The 18,860-nt window shown below is 37.9% G+C and overlaps 1 protein-coding gene and 1 non-coding gene across 4 annotated transcripts in view; both read right to left on the bottom strand.

Moving 5' to 3' along the window:
- The window catches only part of MACROD2 (mono-ADP ribosylhydrolase 2), a 1,992,245-nt gene that overhangs the window by 1,399,905 nt on the left and 573,480 nt on the right, over window positions 1-18,860 (bottom strand). The window lies entirely within an intron of this gene.
- On the bottom strand, window positions 8,871-9,009 carry LOC132477169 (small nucleolar RNA SNORA24). The gene has a single exon (XR_009530194.1). It is a non-coding gene; the product is annotated as a small nucleolar RNA SNORA24 (small nucleolar RNA).

Raw genomic sequence — 18,860 nt, 5'->3', positions numbered from 1 at the left:
GAATGGAGGTAATGAGATCACAAATCAGCTATATGAATTTCTTGCCATCCCAACTCTCTGGACTCAGTTTCTTCCTCTGAAGTATAAATGGGGTAGAGGTAGGAGACCTCTCAAGTCCCTCCAATATTCCATGACCTCCGTGATCCTACTACATCAGACGTGATGAGGGGAGGCATGAGCTAGCTCCTGCAGAAATGCCACAAGACACCCAGTAGAAGAACTAGGTTAAAGAGAAACAGACTGGCTATGGGAGAGGTGGGTTCTACTTCAAGTCCTGCCCCTTACTTAGATCTGTGACTCTGGGAACGTCTCACAAACCCTCTGGGCTTTGATTTCCTCGTTAATAGAGGAAGGCAGGTGATCCTAAAGCTCCTTTAACACTGTTTCCAGGGAATGAGAATCAGCCCCTGTGTATGAAACAACAGTGACAAATGGCTTCTCAGGAAATGAAAAGACATCATAGACCTCCAGGATTTAGGACAGCCTCTATAATTTCATAGAAAGCCAATTAACTCATTATAGCGAAAATGCTAAACAGCAACAATTTTGAGTGAAAGCAGGTCGATAGAGTTTTACTGATTAATCACAGGAGCTTAATTTCTATTTGATTATTATGTTAATTTATCAACAATAATATGAGTTGCATTTACATACAACCCTGAAAGTTAACACATAGAAATGTTGCTTCATTAGGAAGAGGAAGAGGCAAAGAGAAGGATATTAAAATATGTGTGAAAAGATAAAAGCAGACTCAAGGCAAGAAGAAACTAAATCCCTACTCTCTTATCATTTAATAATAATGTTACTGGAATCTGTAAAGAATGACATTTGAGAAGAGACAGGTAAATTTTAATACCCAGAGCCATCCAAGTATCCTCGTGAAGTTATTCATCATTAAAGACATACGTGTAAATAGATAACCGTTAACAACTGAACAATTGCAGAAGCAAAACACAGTCACCCACATATGCAAAAACACACTCAAAACACACACATGCAGCATCCAATTATGACTTACATGTAAGTTTGTATTAGGTAATTAGTGCATTTCTTACACCGTTATTCAATTGACAATGAGCTACACTCTTAAAGAATAAAGACATGAAAGAGAGAGGCATCCTTTCTTCTAATCTAATTTTTTAAGGATGTAATAAATAGTTAACCATTCCCTGTCAGTCTGAAAAGAAAGAAACACTGAAGTAATCTATGGCCACCAGTTCCGGATATTGCTGAGTGCAGCTATGGTCAGAGAAAATATTCAACACAGTGTTCTAATTTAAAAAAAAACAAAAAACAAACCCACTGTGTATGAAAGAACTCAATCCATCCTAGTAATTGCTTTCTGTGAAATCTACCCTTGGTCCAAATTAATGAGTTACAGGTGTGAATCTAATGCTTTCCATTTTGCCGAAGATGTTACTGTTGCTTTTTTCTGAGACAGTTGGCCTCCAGAAGTTTTATAGTTAATTTATCATAACATACTATCAATGTTCAGCATTCACTAAAAGGGGAAACGAAGCCCTTTTGGTAAAATAGAGAGCTCTTGCTAGATACCCATGCAATTTTTCTTACCTACACATTTAAAATTCTGCCTTGATTATTTTTCAGAAGAACTGCCAGACCAAAATAAGTGTGAGAAATTTTTATTTTAAAGGGCAGAAATATTAGTGCAGGCAAAGTCATTGCCCAGATTTGCCTGTCGAACAAGCTTGTGCTGTTTAACTACAAAACAAGTTTTAAAAACTGATTTTTTTTTAAACAAGAGAAAGCGTGAAAAATCAGAGTAGCAGATATGGCAGCCATGAGGGTGGTTTTCAAAAATATAGCTCCTTGGGTTTTTTTTTACATATCTAAGTGTCTTCTGGAATTAATAACTAGTATCATTTATTATGTGCCAGACACACGGCTAAGAGCCTTTCACATATCTTATTTTGAGTTCTCTCAGAAGTAGACACTGAGACAAGGATTTAAGTGCAAGTAATTTATTTGAAAGAAGATCCCAGGAAAACCAGTAAGTGAAGGAAAAATGAAACAGAAGGAAGAGGAAGGAGGTACTACCAAGCAATTAACTTCTATGGGCCACAGAGCTCAATCCTGCCAGGGAACTCTAGAAAAGTGTAGAACACACCTCAGAGATAGTCCAAATGAGAGGCTGTTTCTGGACGCATCACTTCTGGAGACTTCCAGTTTGCCTTGTGAATGAGCCAACCATGCTGCTGCAGCCAGAAAGCAGGCAAGGAGCAAGAAGTGTTCTCAGTAAGTAGAGTCTGGGGTGTATAAACGAGGGTCCAGGGTATACGTGCAGGACCCTAGTAGTCTACAGCACACGATATCATTTCAACTTCACAGTGACCCCCACTTTACATATGTGGAAGCTGAGACTCAGAGAAGTTAAGCAGCTTAACCAAGGGTACACAGAGCTGATAAATGACGGGGTAGAGACGAGAAATCCGGGACTGTTTGACTCTAAGCCTTAGTCCTGACCATAATGTTATAGTGTAATAGGGACAAAGATGAAATAGGGGACTTCCCTGGTGGTGCAGTGGTTAGGAATCCGCCTGACAATGCAGAGGACACGGGTTCGAGCTCAGGTCTGGGAAGATCCCACATGCCGCGGAGCAACTAAACCCGTGAGCCACAACTACTGAGCCTGTGCTCTAGAGCCCACGAGCCACAACTACTGAGACCTGTGCGCCTAGAGCCTGCACTCAGCAACAAGAGAAGCCACTGCAATGAGAAGCCCACGTGCCACAATGAAGACCCAACGCAGCCAAAGATAAAATAAATAAAATAAATTTATTTTTTAAAAAAGAAAAGAAATAGGGTCCATCATAAAATGTCAGGAAGCCCCAAGTATGAGAGAGAGCATTGTTAAAGGCCTAATTCCTTCCCAGTGTCAAAATAAGTAGCTACTGGAACTGAGGGGAAGGACTGGAAGGCTGAGTGCAACCACGAGGACCCTGCCAAGGATAAGCAAACAGATGAGAACTATTACCCTTAGTTCTACATTTAGATAATCGTGTAGACATTTTTGCCATAAGGTCTCCAGCTTTGGAATTCCTTCAGTTTGGTGATCTGAGTGAGCCCAGTTCCATATTATATGTCACATAAGACTCATCTGTTTGCAGAAATGTCAGATGTTCTTGAGTTATCTGTAGGAAAAACTGATGGTAGGGGTTCTTGTGGCTGTGTTTTTAACTTACAAAGTTTTTTGTTATTGTCTTAAGTTACTGTTTTGTTGTCAAATTCAGTGGTCAAATAATATGACACAGTTGTACCCAATATTAAAAAGGGGAAGAAATTAGAAAAGAAAATAATGGAATTTTAGCAGAATAAGGAATTGTGTTTGAATGACAGGAAATCAATAACGATGTTTGTGCTAGCTACAAATGTTACAGTTAGCTCATAGTTTGAGAGAAGAAATATGATGTTGGTGTTATATGAGATAAAATATTATATTATGGCAAAGTTATTTTTCACTGAAATTTTTGAAGATGTAAAATTAATATTATTAAAGTTAATATTACTACTTACAGGTTAATCATACTTTAGGTTAGGAGAGAAACTTCTGAATAAAGATCCCTTACAGTCAATTGTCTAAACTTTTATGTAAAATAATGAAAATAAGCCAATGGCAGGAAAATAAAATGTGAGACAATCATGTCTCCAAAATATTGATGGCATAACCCACCCTGATTGCATATCTCTGTGTGCCTGACTTGGTATCTGTCTAGTGACCAGATAGTTTTTAGGACTTTTCAAATTGCTGCTGTTTATCATATGACCAGGTCCCTATCAGAACCTCTATTGGGATTTTTCATAATAGGAATATATTTATGAATTCATAAGTATCTGTGTATAAACAAGAAACAGAACCTGCTAAATAGCTGAGCCACAGCCTCAGCCTGAGTTCCCCAGAAAGTATCAACAGCATCAACACAGAAGTCCAGGGTAGGGATGGCACTTGGTGAGGTACTGTGGGTTGGACATGCATTAGGCTAGTCGGAGCTGTGAACTGGTCACTGCAGCTGTGGCTAGAATCAGAGACAAGTGAGGCCAGAGGATCTGAAGAGGCACACACCCTGATACAGGAATTAGGCCCATGGCATTGTGGTCATCTTACCCCTGAGCTTCCTGACATATATTATGTATGCTACCTTCATTCCTTGAATTTGTTACAGTGTAGCCACATGGTTCAGGACTGAGGTTTGTAATCAAACAATCCAGGGTTTCCAGTCTCTGCCCTGCTCTGCTGTGTCCTCTTCCCCCCACACACACCCATATCACCCCTATCACTTATTAATTCTGTATACCCTTGGATAAGTTATTTCAGCTTTGATCACCAAGGATTTGGAAAACATGGTCCAGTCAAAGCCAGGATAGGCAGCCCTGTCTTGTCCTCCTCTGGCCTTCTCCTCTCTTGTTTTGGTCCTTTTTTATGTGTATTAAAATTAGGGTCCAGGGCTTCCCTGGTGGTGCAGTGGTTAAGAGTCCACCTGCTGATGCAGGGGACATGGGTTCGTGCCCCAGTCCAGGAGGATCCCACATGCCGCGGAGCGCCTGGGCCCATGAACCATGGCCGCTGAGCCTGCGCGTCCGGAGCCTGTGCTCCACAACGGAAGAGGCCACAACAGTGAGAGGCCCGCGTACCGCAAAAAAAAAAAAAAAAAAAAAATTAGGGTCCAGTTATTGCTAGTTCTGTGGAGATTCCAATTTCCTCTTTCTAAGACCTTATAGACTAGTCCTCTTGGCATGGGGAACTCTCTTCCTAGGTCTTTTCTCTTAGGCATTTCATCACATCTTCCTACAGCAATACTGTCCTTCAGACTGTACAAGTTTGGGAAATGCAGCATACTTGGTCCCTGTCTTGGAGATTAATAGTGCACACTAGTATAGTAAGCGATACTGCAGGAAGGACGTCTATTTAATGACATTTAATTCAATATTTCTCAAACTTACCTGATCACAGAACCCTAAGTTGGACATAACCCCTCTTGGCATCCTATAAGCCTACGTTCTACTGAGTGGCTGTGGGAACTCTTAACTCTTTTGTTCTCTACCACCTCTGTTCCACTGCTCTTGTTCCCACACTTTATAATTTTCAGCTCTCAGTCTGGCTATAGTGCTTGTACCTTACCCACCTCTGCGGTTTTTTCTCTGAACGCTTTTCATAGACCAAATGACATGAACTCACTTTTCATTCCAGTGTTTCACTCATAACTGCTTCTGGTGACTATACTAAAGGTTGCACTATGGTGTGTGGTGTGAAGGTGTATTGATAACTAACTTTTTGCATAATGGAATGGACTTATATCTGTCCCTCAAAAAATCTCATCATTTGGTGGAGAAGCAGTATAAAAGGATAAAAGGAACTAATCTCCATTGGGATTATGTGGCCACAGAACAGTTAGCTGTTTGTTGTCAGTCTACCCAGACAACTGAAAGACAAGGAAGAGTTAATTCCATTTGATTTTTCAATCCACAAGAAAAACTAATAATTACTAATTTTTAGCAATGGAACTCTAACCCTCTCATGGCTAAGAACCCCTAATAACTCTGCCATAAATTCTGTTCTCCATCATCATTTTTTTAAAAGCCCAAAGCTTACAAAAAGGGACAGGGGTGAGAGAATTACTGACATTGTTTTTCCAGTCTAGAGTAAGAAAATAGATCAAAATAGTGGGATATCAACAATTTGACCTGAAGGAAACAGGAAGTCAATAAAATGATAACCAACTGTTTCACAGCTAAAAGTCAGATCAGGACATGTTTACATGAAAAGATGTTTAGGCTTTTCTACACTTCAGACTTCTCAGTAAGTTGCAGGCATTCTTTTCCAAGTAGGAAGACTTGCCCACCAAAATATAGTAGTAACCAGCATGAGGAGACACAGATTTTTGTATATCGCAGCTATTAAAGCACCTGGAACAAATCTACTGGATTAATAGCAGGCTGTATTAAGTCTAGGCACTCTAAGGAGGTGACAAAATGTCTCCTTCTACTGCCTACAGCCTTCTGAACGTATGGATTTGACTTTTCTGAGAAGAAAGTTATTAGCTCAACTCCAGGCTTCAATGCACAGAAGCACTGCAGAAACAAGTGGTTATCAGTCTATGCATGCCCTACTTGGATTCAGAGGCAAGAACTGAGGATATCCATCCTGTAAGCCCAGCCCCACCCAGCCTGTGACTCAGTGAGAACCAAGCCTGGGTGTGTATTAGATGTGGAGTTCTAACAAAAAGAGGGTTACTGGCATTAGCTTCTGTACCCTGAGTCTGACATCTGCTGTACCCAGGGCAAACCTTGGGGGGTCTGTGTACTTAGAGAGCTACAGCTGGATATTAGCCCCCAATATATGTGCCCAGTTTCCCATGACCAAGCTCCAACTCTAGTTCTTCGTTAGCGGCCCATGTCCTTGAGTGAACTGCAGTCCTGCTAAGATCTTAAGTGCCCTTCCCAGTCTCTTTAGAGGCTAGATCTTTCGTACTCCTCGCACCATGGCTGTAGTCAAGGCTCAATCCAGAAGAACCTTGCTATAAGCAATGAAGATACTCTCCCTTCAAAACTTACACTGTTACTATCTAGATATCCCTGCCCACGAGAATAAACCTAGTAGATATCATTTCTGATGGAGAGATGAGGAAGTGGACGGTGCCTTCTTCGGGACCAGTTCCACTAGCCCTACCCTCAGTAATCTCTAAGATTATTTCCTCCTACCAGATGGCCCATGCTTCATGGCCATGTTGACTGAGCCCACGACAGGAAAATGATGGACTGGATATTGGAACACAAACTGATATTCCTTTTCTTTATATCCATGTCCTAAGATCTAAACATTTCTTTAACAAAAATGGGCAGGGAGGTGGGAGCCTTAGTATAGAGGGCCTTCAATGTGAAGTGGGGGAATTTGGACATCTGGAATTCATAAACACTCACAGGCTTCTGCTTCTGCCGTCTACTCCCGAGAAAACACATTAATTTCAGTGGTAGCATCATGGACTTATTGCAAATAGTACTGTGAGGAGAAACTGTGGACTTTCATCTTTTTCTTTCTCTGTTTTCCAGATGAGAGGCAACAGCTTAAATCCCTAGGAATAGTAGATTAATTGGCATAGGTGATGCTTATCTTATTTAATAGAGATGTTCTTGGTTGAATATATAATGGTACGAACTACAGAGTAATATACAGCTATTAAAAAGATAAATTGGATAATTATCAGGACCCAAATGAATGTTCATCATATACTCTTAAGTAAATGAACTACATTGAAGAGTAATAATATATATTACCTGACTCCGTTTTTATAAAAAGAAAAAAATATCCTCTGTGTGGGTGAGATTTATATACATTTAAATGAGAAAAAGGAGAGAAGTAGGAAGATCCATATTAGATTGCTAGCTTCTGTTATCTAAACATTTTGATACTTCTTAGTTTAATTTCATTTTTACCTTGAGTGTGGTTTAATTTGTGGATTTTTTTTAATTTAATAGATTTTGGAAAAAATATATTGAAAGTAAACCAGATTTTATGTGTCATATGGGCACTTTGAGTTAGAAAGTTCTATAAGAACCACTTTGTAAATTTTACAAATGACCTAATTTGATTAAAATATTGATATTTGCATTTATGTAGAGTAGGGAACTACTGTACTGTATAATCAGTCATTCTACATACAGAAATCATTCTGATCTTTAGGTTTCCTTTTTTCCAATGAAAATCTTACTGCAGAGACTTTGAGCTCTAACCCTGACTGGTACTATTATTCTACCCATGTTTAATGCCACATAAATATTGGCTATTATTACTCTAAGCAGTCACTACTCATTAGCATGTATTAATAAGCACTATGTATTGGGCACTACAGAGGCAAAGGTAAATAAACCTTGGGCACTGCTTCTAGAAATTCTCGGTCTAGTGAAAAACATTTTTATCCTACCAGGCTGGGATGCAGTGGCAGTTCTTTGGGGAAAGAGGTGGACCTGGTTTTTCTGATTCAGTGAGGAAGATAAGATATTGCCCTCCTGAGAGAACAGTAACAGGGAGGTAGTCCTGAAGACAGCAAATCCCAGGACACAGGGTAAAAAATTTAACAGGGTCGCTGGTGGCTGAATGATGACCATCATCCTCAGGGATGATGTCCCCTCAGATCTGGAGGAATGTGTCATCTGCCATGACAATTACTTCACTTTTGCAATGCCTTGAAATATTTTCACATATTTTATAAATGGTACTTGCTTAGTTGCTATGTTTTTGTTTAGGAAATAAAACACTGGCCCATTTATCATCACACCACCCTCAAGGTTACTGAGAAACTTGTAAATGTGGGTCCATAAACATTATTACTAAAGTTCACTGAGATTTCTTACCTCCCCTCAAATAGGAAGGGAAAGTGTCAGCTGCCAAAACAAAAATTCAACAGTTAAACAAATTGGGTAACTTCATCTAAATCCTTAAACCCTCAGCTCCAGAAACCTTGGGGATGATGTGGTATGTCCTTTTTACACAAATAGATTTTTCAGAGAACTGAGGAAAGGCCAAATTAATCCTCCTGAATTAGTAGCTGCTGATCCTCAAGCACAGTAGTCTCTCAAATGTTTTTTAAAGGGAAAATGCTGATTGCTTTATTAAGATCACACATGGAGTATGCCAGCATGCTAAAAACGCGAATAAAAGGATTATCAAGAAGGTTGGCAGCAAATACTCAGATGTGTGGAAATGCTTCCCACCTCTCAACTAATAACAAAAACCCAGAAACCCACACATGTTTACTTGTATGGAGGCAGGTGAAGAAACACATAAACACACGTGTAATGGCTGTTTTTTTGTTTTTTGCCCAATAACCCAGTACCCTCCAGATTTTTAAAGTGAAGAATGTTATTTGTGCAAGTCAGAATCTGATACCAATTAAATGGTGACAGCTTTGCCTATAAACAAGAATATGCTCTTCCATGGCTAGGAAGGGAGACTGCCACAGCTGACAGGTCCCAAAGACCTGTGTTTTAATAGAATGGATGATGACATGGTGAAGAAATGTAATTACACAGTACCTTCAAAGATTGCTTTTAATCAAGACAGGAAAGTAACTACGTTCTGGTACTAAAATGATAAATGAATTAATGACTTTAAATATGGTTACTCCTCATGAGATTATGTACCATTATGTTAGGAATAAAGGCTCGATGACAACATAAATGACTCAAAGGGTGAAAGTGAAGCATGCCAACTCGTTTTTAAACATAAAATAAAAAATCCACTCTCACATTATCAGAAAAAAGACTAATTTCTTTCCTATGGAAGAAAAAAAAATCCCACCATTACAACTTTTACGATAAATCCACTGAGTTTGTAACTGACATTTATATATAACTAATTATCTTGCAATAGCTGGGTAATATAATGGTACTATAATGGATAACATAATGGTACTATATTAATAGACTTGAATATTAATGAAAGATTTGGTTAAATGTGAAAGCTGTTTGGGGAAAACACTTGAGAAATAAGGTAGCTTCACAACGTTAGATTTTCATCACAGGTTTTATAACATATCATGGAACATAAGTGCTTTTATGAGTTGTAAAAATTACTTCAATTTTTGACACTCTGCACTTCAAGAAGTCCTGATTGGCAGCTGATTAGACTTTTGCCCTGGTCATTACCTTCTTTAGTGAAATTAGCAGGCTAGAAAACTGCATTGTAATTCATCAAGGGAAAATTAACATTGCAAGAGATCTTAAGGCTATGATCATATATTTACTTTGTGTACAATATAAATTTTTTCAAGCAATTTCTAATAAAAAATGTGCCAGAGAGTATATACGATCGATTCATCTGGAATTATGATAATTCATTTCTGCACATTTGGTCTCTGTAAATGAAGCAGTTTTATCTGCCTTGAATTCCCTGCGTGACGGCATTAAAATAAATTACAGAGAGAATATGATCTCTCTGCTGTTACTGTCTCTCACATGTTGTACTTAAAATCATCTTGAACACCACATAGTTTTGAAAGGATCCTTCAAATGCAACCAATACTAACAACACTTTCGCCCTAATACAAAGTAAACAATTTGCTGTCAGAATTTTTCTCCTGAAAACCAATATGTTACATTATGGGCAATGCTCTAGAAATCTTACACGTGGAAACATTGTAGCTAAATAATGCTGCTAATTGGGTGTCAAAGGTATTACAGATTTACAGGTATTACAGGTATTTTAGTAAAACTAAAAAGTTTTTAAAAGATTACAAATTGAACACAACAATCAAATTAAATTACAAGAAAGCAAGCCATCATATGACTTTAGGTATATTCGTTTTAGTCTTCAGAAGTCAATTCTAAGTTCATTCTCTTAAACTAGAGATACAGAAAAAGTTTACAGTGTATGAAAATTGTGAGTGGTAAAAAGAAGTATTAGAAAATGATAGGACTGATGAAGATATTCATTCATCCAGCTACAATGACAAGTTCAACAGACTCAGGTTAAATTCATGTCATTTACATTTTGTAGGTATGGCTAATACATTTAATACTCATTAAATTAAAAGAGAAAAAGCAGCACCTAGAGAATATACTTTATTTTTCAAAGAACTTTACAGTTCTATTTAACGTGACAGTGAAGAAATTTTCAAATTGATAAAATAGCACTGATGGGAAAAACAATTTCAAAAAATTGGGTTTTGTTTTAAAATAAAGCTATTTATCATTGACAAGAAGTAATTCTAAAATAATCATTATCCCTGTGAAAATAATATGTTTTGGCCTCTTTCTAAATATTACTCAACACATGAGTATAAAATCACCATCGGAATTCTTTAAGTCATCCTATTGGCCTTTTTTCCTTTCCATGCCCTCTTCTATGGCTTTCTTCTACCTGCCCCCCACGCTGGTTTTGTTTGTTTCTTTTTGTTGTCATTTGCTTTTGGTCACCCACGCTATGCTCACACAAATACGAACGGTATCTGGTATTACTATTGTATTTGATATGTAAACACAAGAGTGACATAATTCTGCCTCTGTAGCCAAAAGTCAGGAAAGGAGATAAAAATAAGATCGTGTTATATATACAGACCATGAACAGCCTCAATGTTCTGTCATGCAAGCATTAATTTTAAATATAGTTCATTCATTGCGTATTTGACAGATAAACTTAGGTAAAATGGGACTCTGACTCAAACACACTTTCTAGAGAGGTTTCGAAAATTGCAATAATAAGGACATATTAATCTACACTGGGGGAAGACAGCAGGACAAAAATTCTCATATAATAATCTGTAAATATAAAATGTCATTTGAATGCTAAATTATAAAAATAATTTTTGAAAACTCTACTATGAGGATAGATCCAAATTTTTATTTTAATGAGTTACTAAGAAAAGGCAACAAAACCACTACAAAGTAGTAAAAGAGCTTTGAAAGGAGCTTTTGAAGATCAGCACTCACATTTATTGATCACAGCTTTCTAGCTAACAGACTACTTAGATCCTTCCATTGCTAACAGTTGTTAAGCAGCTGTATCAGGCTCTTAGTCGTGAAAAGAAAGCCCTTGCCTCATGATGAAACATCACTTACTAGGCACATAGAATATAAAACTACAGTCCAAATTCATTTCTGGTTCTTAGACTCACAGCAGCACAGTTTTAATGGCTGGCAAAAGTATACAGTTATTTAAAATAACCAGAATTTAATATTTTATTAAAGCTGTAATTTATTTAGCACTTACATGCTAGCTATTTGCTAAGTACTTTATATACAGTCAGCCATCCATATCCAAGGATTCTGCCCCTGAAGCCTCAACCACACAGATCAAAAATATTTTTTTAAAAATAAATACAATTCCAGAAAGTTCCAAAGAGCAAAACTTGAATTTGTCATATGCCAGCAACTAATAACATAGCATTTACATTGTATTAGGTATTTTAAGTAATCTAGAGATAATTTAAAGTATACGGGAGGGTGTGTGTAGGTTATTTGCAAATATGACACCATTTTATATAAGGGACTTGAACATTGCAGATTTTGATATCTGAGGGGGTCCTGAACCAATCACCCAGGATACAGAGGGACGACTGTACATTATTGCTTTTAATTCTCATAATAATCCCATCAGATAGGTATTATTATTCCCATGTCCCAGAGGAGGAACTGAAGCTTAGTGTGCTTATTTATTTAATTCCACCCATCCACACATCTAGACAGCCATCTGTCTGTTCATTCACTCACTCATATATTCATTCACCAAATATTTAAAGATCACCAAGTGTCACGCATTGTGGCAGAAGCTGAGGCTACAGCTGTGAACAAGGGACACAGAGTCACCAAAGGGGCCACATTCATCTGAACATCAGCCCCGTGTATGCCAGTCAGCATCTAAACAACCTGAAGGGTATTACTGTCTAACAGGAGAAAACCAGTCTAACATTCTACCTCGTCAACAGCGTAAATTAATGTTTCTTTTCCTTTTCCATTTCCTTTCAGGAAGAGAAACTTATGAAATGATACGTTCTAAAGTAATATGAAATATTTCAATACCTCACTTTACTTACAAAATTTCGACTTGTGACTGCTGCCAAAGTTCATCAAGAAGGCCTAATTTCAAATGGACTAAACGTCATAAACTTTTTAAAGGGTTTCCACGAAATGCCAGTACTGCTTGCACTCGTAACAAAAACACCAGGTGTGTGTTGTCACACTAGCCTGAGATCGTATGAGTTCTGAATTGTGTAAAGGCTCCAGGTTCACAAGGTGCCCGTATGATCACCCCGTAATAGTCGCCCAGTCACTCAGCCTCCAAATTCCCAGCATTGACTGAGCAATGCTTTTCGAAGACTGTCATTCAATTTATCCATTTGCTTTTTTAGTTAACCCAGGGAGGGCTACAGATTTCCATACAGGAGAACAGGTGGAAGGGGACACACGGTGGGCAGCTATGGTACTTTGAAAGCACAGCTAGGGGATGTGTTATGTTGCATTTCCATAGAAAACATGCAAGTTTTATTTGGATTTTGTGTCATGCAACAGTAAAAATATTTATGTTTTCTAAGGATAACTTAAATCATATTTAACCTAAGATTTCACGCTTTCTTCCTAATATTATGATTCCTTTGGGGTGCATCTGGAAGGCTGATGGAGCCTATGGGGACGCTGCAGCCCCCATTTCTGGATACTCTTTGACCTTGCCACCAGCCTCGCCCATTAGATTCTAAGATCTTCAAGGATAAGAATGTGAGACATATATCTCTGTATCCTCAGGGACTTAGAGGCCATGAACTTGGATGGAAAAAAAAAATCCTTATTTTTATGAACCTGACTGAAACTTACCATTTCTTTTACTTGTGAATGCTGGGAACAAATCCAACTGGTTTCAGGAAAACCTGTGACTTTGTCAACAGGAGAAATCACAGATATTTTCCTATTCTATTCCAGTTGATACAGAGATCCCAAAATATCATTTATACCCATCACTACTCAGGAATTATAGTAATTTTTAGACCTGCTGTTAGCAGCCCTTGATATTTAATGTGTTAATGTAAAAGCACATAAATCAATATTTTACAAATTTATTTAAAATTTTTGGTAAATATATTTCTATATAATTGGTTTCCTAAGTAATTCTTTGTATTTTATTTTATGGATTTGAAATATTCTGGAGAGGAATCCACAGGTACCAAAGAAGTCAACAACATACACACAAAAGAGATATTAAGAAACCCCTACCAGAGCCTGGCAGTGGAGGGAATGGAAAGGGAGGGGAGCTGAGAAGAAGTATTTACAATCCTACTGGTGGTCCACTTACCTGGGAGTGACAAAGACACTTTGAGGTTATAAACAATGGTGCTCCCCACTAGAATGACTTATACTGTGCAATACTTTGTGTGTTGATGTATCATTCCTAATACTGAAGCAATCCTGAAACTTAAGAACTTGAATGGAGGAGGAATTTGAGTGATAGCTCAGTAAATCCTACTTTTAATGGTGTACAGCTGTAGGGTGGCTAAAGGGCTGTGAACTGCAAGAGAATTAGACAAGACTTTAGACTTTTTATTGAATGATAGCTATTCTGTAATCAGCTTCAGAAGGAGAAAAAATGGTGGAGAAATCCCCGCTGAGCTATGTAAGTGCATCCTGATTGCAGCTGAGAGAAAACACAGTCCTGCCTGGCCATAGGTCATTGAAAGACTACTGATTAAAGGAATTTCCCTAGCCACAGGAATTAACTCCACTAGAACCTTCTAAGATAATTGGGTAAATAATAATAAACATTTTAGAGCAAGGAAGAATTGATTGAAATACAGAAAATTGGGCATGGAATGAGTGAATTGAGTTCAAGGAGAAGTTACCGGGATCTGAATGATGTGCTAATTCCTTTAAGAGATGAACTCGATCTATTAAAAACAATTTTAAGTTTTCTCAAAAGAGAAGAAAAAGGCGGGATGAGGTTACTTTAGACTCTGCTAAAATGCAAATAGCTTACACTTATTAATTCCTCCACATGAGTCAGGAAATCCAGGGGACTTATTTGGAAACAAGTGAGCAAATATGCTGCTACCAAGGTTAAAACTATTCTACCACTGGTGGATAAGATGTCCAGCCAGTGGCCCTGGACCAAAATATGAGGCTGGATATACATTAAGTATGTATGTGTTTCTTTATCGCACATACATAATGCCTGCTCTGTGCTGCTGACCTAAGCACTTTACATAGATTCACTCATTAAATTCTCACAACAACCCAATGATGTGAACTCCTTTTTATTATCCCCATTACACAGATGAGGAAACTGGGGGAATGAGAGGGTAAAGAACTTGCCCAGAGTCACACAAATCCTGGCAGAATCAGGTTTGGGGTCAGGCTTCTAAGACCTTTCTGTAGAAATAATCCTGTAGATGTGTAACCCCAGAGTGGCCTAAATGGGATGCCCAACAAGGACCCTGGGAAGTTGTCGCTTTGAAATAGGGAAGAAAGCACCAGAAAAAGATTTCAGGTGTGTTTAAAAGACTTTCATTTCATTCTCTGAGACCAATTGTGAAACATTTAATTTAGTTCCCAATTTCTTTTCCTCCTTTCCTCTTAACGATTGCAAGGACCGAGAAGAACACAGAGAATATTGGAAAGATGTGCATGACAGGGATAATGTCCCCTTTTCTGCTTCTTTGTTATGCTATATCTCTATGTATGAAATGCAATGGGATTCTTAAAAATCACATGATATCCTAAAATTGGTCACTGCAAAGTAATCTAGACATTGACTCCTGAAAGACAGAATTAAATTTAAAATATAACAAAAATAATAATTTAAACTACTAATAAAAAGGATCCCATCATAGAATTCTACTGGTGGATACCATTAATATAGAGGTATCACTGAGAGAGAGGACACCCTCTATATCAAACTAAACACAGAAGGAATTGAGCTTCCTTTTCTTCCCAGCTTTAGGTTATGGAGAAAATAAAGCTTAGAAAGAAAACAGAAATCGTAATTCAGACTTCAAAAACAAAATTATAGAAAATCACAACTGAAAAGAAGTTGTTCCCTGACTTCCAAAATCCTGACAGGAGCTTGACAGGAAACGTTTTTGGAAGTCAACCATCTAAAATGTTGCTTATTCATGATGCTGCCAAGGTAGAAAATACTGAGAGGAAAATGAGATTGCAATCTCTCTCCTTGTCCAGCTGTCAAAGACGACAGCAAATTTCTCTTCCACCGAAGAGAAAAAACTTGAAAAAGAAAAATCACACTGTCAGGAAACTGCATATCACCTCCGTGGGTTTGAGGAACATCTAAAAATGGATGTAATGTGATGGCAGCCACCCGGACACCAGTTCAAAAATGACAAAGATTATTGCTGTAGTACAGTGTGAACAATAGGGAATTGGCAAATCATAATGAAGAAAAAGTCTACACATGTAAAACTACACGGAACACACAATTAGGCCTTCAGGGTCCTGGGGAACAGGGATACCAATCAAGGTGACGACTTACAAGCCTCAGATGTAATTTTTTCCTCTGGTTTTCACTTGAGTATTTCATTCAGTCTTCTTTTCAACATCACTACCAATTAGGCAGTTTAATGACAACAAATCAACGACCCTGGTAAGATTGCCAACATCTAAGTAATCAACTAAAAAGTGACTATAATATCCACCGCAGAGTGGAATATTTTTGCTTCTTAAAGCTGGAGAAATCAAGGTATACCAGCAGAGTTGACTCTTAGAAACATGTAAGTCAAGGCAAGCTAATCCTCTAAACACTTATAGACAGGCAGCTCTGAGAGTGTTCCATAGAAACATTTCAAAACTTTCTTCTCCTCCCACCCTGGTTTCTCATGTCACTTCTCCTCTTGATGGTTTTCATTTTACAAAAAGTGCATTATATTAACAAACCACATCTTGTTTATAGATTATGGAAAGCCATCTCAGTTCACTGATTCTATTCTTTCTTATCTACTATCATTATTCTACATCTTGGCTATTGGGATTCTCATCCTTAAAGCAGTTTTCATATGTGTTTTCATCACTCTTCTGTGACTTTACATAAGCAGATTCCATCAGCATCAGTGTTTTCCTCCTCTGGGTTTCCTTAACCTTGCCTGTAATTGATCTGCTTTTGACCTTCTTCCCCAAATAGAAAGGGAACCATATCTTACTGATTTTTGAATCTCTGACATAGGACACAGTCCTATATTATACTTAGCCCATGCTCAGAAAATGCTTGTAGATATAAAGTACAACAGACTGAAGATGTTCTAGAACGTTTTGTTGCTATCCCCTTTTCTCTTGCAAAAATATACAACATAAAGAAACATCTGAGCACAGGTGCAGACCACATGAATAGTAAGAAGGCTGGGCATCTAGTCAACCTGGTGATGGATTAAAACAAAATCTCTATGCATAATTTTCTCTTTTACAGGGCTCCCTCCCATTTGGCTTTCCAGGATCACTCTTGCCTTGCTTGTCTCAACATTGCAGGTGTTTCCTCTGGAGCCCCAGAAAGGGATGCAGTGGTGTTAGTGTATGTAAATGCTACAGTGGCCCCCAGTGAAAGAAAGGAGAGAGAGGGAAAGAGAACCAATGAATCTTCCAACCCTTTGTTAATTCCAGATTAATGAAATCCCATAGGAGAAAAGTACTCTTTTACATCCATTGTCTCTCTACTTCATCTTTACTGACCCATCACTTCCAAACTATCTACTAGAGATACTGCTTAGCTTTAGACAATATGACTCTGTGTATATTCTGGCTTTATTAATTTAAAGGTGGTGGTTGGAGGGCGTAAAGTTGAGAAGCTTTCAGGCTGCCCTTGGGGGTGGGGAGTGGGGGCATGCCAGGAGTGAATTGGGGAGAACTATGCATAGTTTCAGGTCATAGTAATTATATCCTCTAAAAACAGTAATGGGGATGAATAGGTATCTGTTTAGAGACTCATCTCAGTTTTACAGATGAAATGACAGAGATAGAAGGCACCTATCCCCATATCAACATTATTCCCAAATATTTCTGGCTTAAGAGGAAATTCTGAAGCAAATTCTATCATGAAAAATAAAACAGAGTTAAACTCCTTTTCCATTCACTATCACATTAAAATGATATTTTAATAGAATTCTTGTTCTTGTAGATGACTAGCTCTGTGTATTCTAATAAGCAATAGAATTACATCAAATAAACATGAAGATAAATAAACCTTGAAAACAAATTTGTACAGTATTTAAAAATTAGTAGCTGCAGTAAAGCAAAACGTAAATCAAATTCTATTTTTTCACTGAACATTAGACTAATATAGTTTATAAAAATGTTCTTAAAATTGTGTATTCTGTCAAATGTGTCCCATATCATTGTGGAAAACTCGGCATTAATTACCATTTGTCATCACATCCTTACATTTTTCATTCTAATATTATATGAGAATTAATTTTATACTCTTGGCTTTGCTTTTATCTTCTTGATTTTTCAAAGGATGCTTGCAACCAATGGTTAACAATCATCATATGCCTAATAGCTGTCATTTCAAGACTTCAACCTAAATCAAGACTACAATATATGAAGGAAGTTACATACATGAATAAACTATTGATCAAAATAAAGGATTTATCAAAAGATTGAAATAAGGCCTCATGTCTATCTGTTTTAATGATAAACCCATCATTCAAAAAGTCTTTTTTTTTTTTTTTTTTTTGCAGTACGCGGGCCTCTCACTGTTGTGGCCTCTCCCGTTGCGGAGCACAGGCTCCGGACGCGCAGGCTCAGCGGCCGTGGCTCACAGGCCTAGCCGCTCCGCGGCATGTGGGATCTTCCCAGACTGGGGCACGAACCCATGTCCCCTGCATCGGCAGGCGGATTCTCAACCACTGCACCACCAGGGAAGCCCCAAAAAGTCATGTTTATAATCTATTAATAAAAATTGTCAGCACAATTAATAATTTTATGTTAGCATTTTTTACCTTTGTATTGTAAAGCAGGCTCTCCGATTATTGGACACTATTCTAATGCAACATTCTTTCTGAGCACAGAGAATTTAGCATCCATGAGCTTTACCTACTATGAGCATGATCAGTACAACCTCTGCCTTTGGGAAAGTTGGAAAAGCAGCATTTAGTGCCTTCTCCTGGACCTTTGCTATTGGGATTAGTGAAGCAACCCCTGGCCTAGACTATGACAAGTTGAATAAGAGCACTGGGGAAAAGTCAAGTGATACATTGTAATAACAATAAGCAAACAGTGGTAATGACACTACAATGCCAGCAAGCCTGCAGTGCTGCCCTATCCTGAAAAACACAGAAGTAACTCCATGGTGATTGTACAACTGAGATATCTGCATTTTTTAACACTCTCTTTAGGACTCTTCTGTAGTTGTTTTTTCAGAC

Source organism: Mesoplodon densirostris, chromosome 16 (assembly GCF_025265405.1).
Source record: "Mesoplodon densirostris isolate mMesDen1 chromosome 16, mMesDen1 primary haplotype, whole genome shotgun sequence".
Taxonomy (NCBI): domain Eukaryota; kingdom Metazoa; phylum Chordata; class Mammalia; order Artiodactyla; family Ziphiidae; genus Mesoplodon; species Mesoplodon densirostris.
This window is presented reverse-complemented; position numbering and strand designations above follow the sequence as displayed.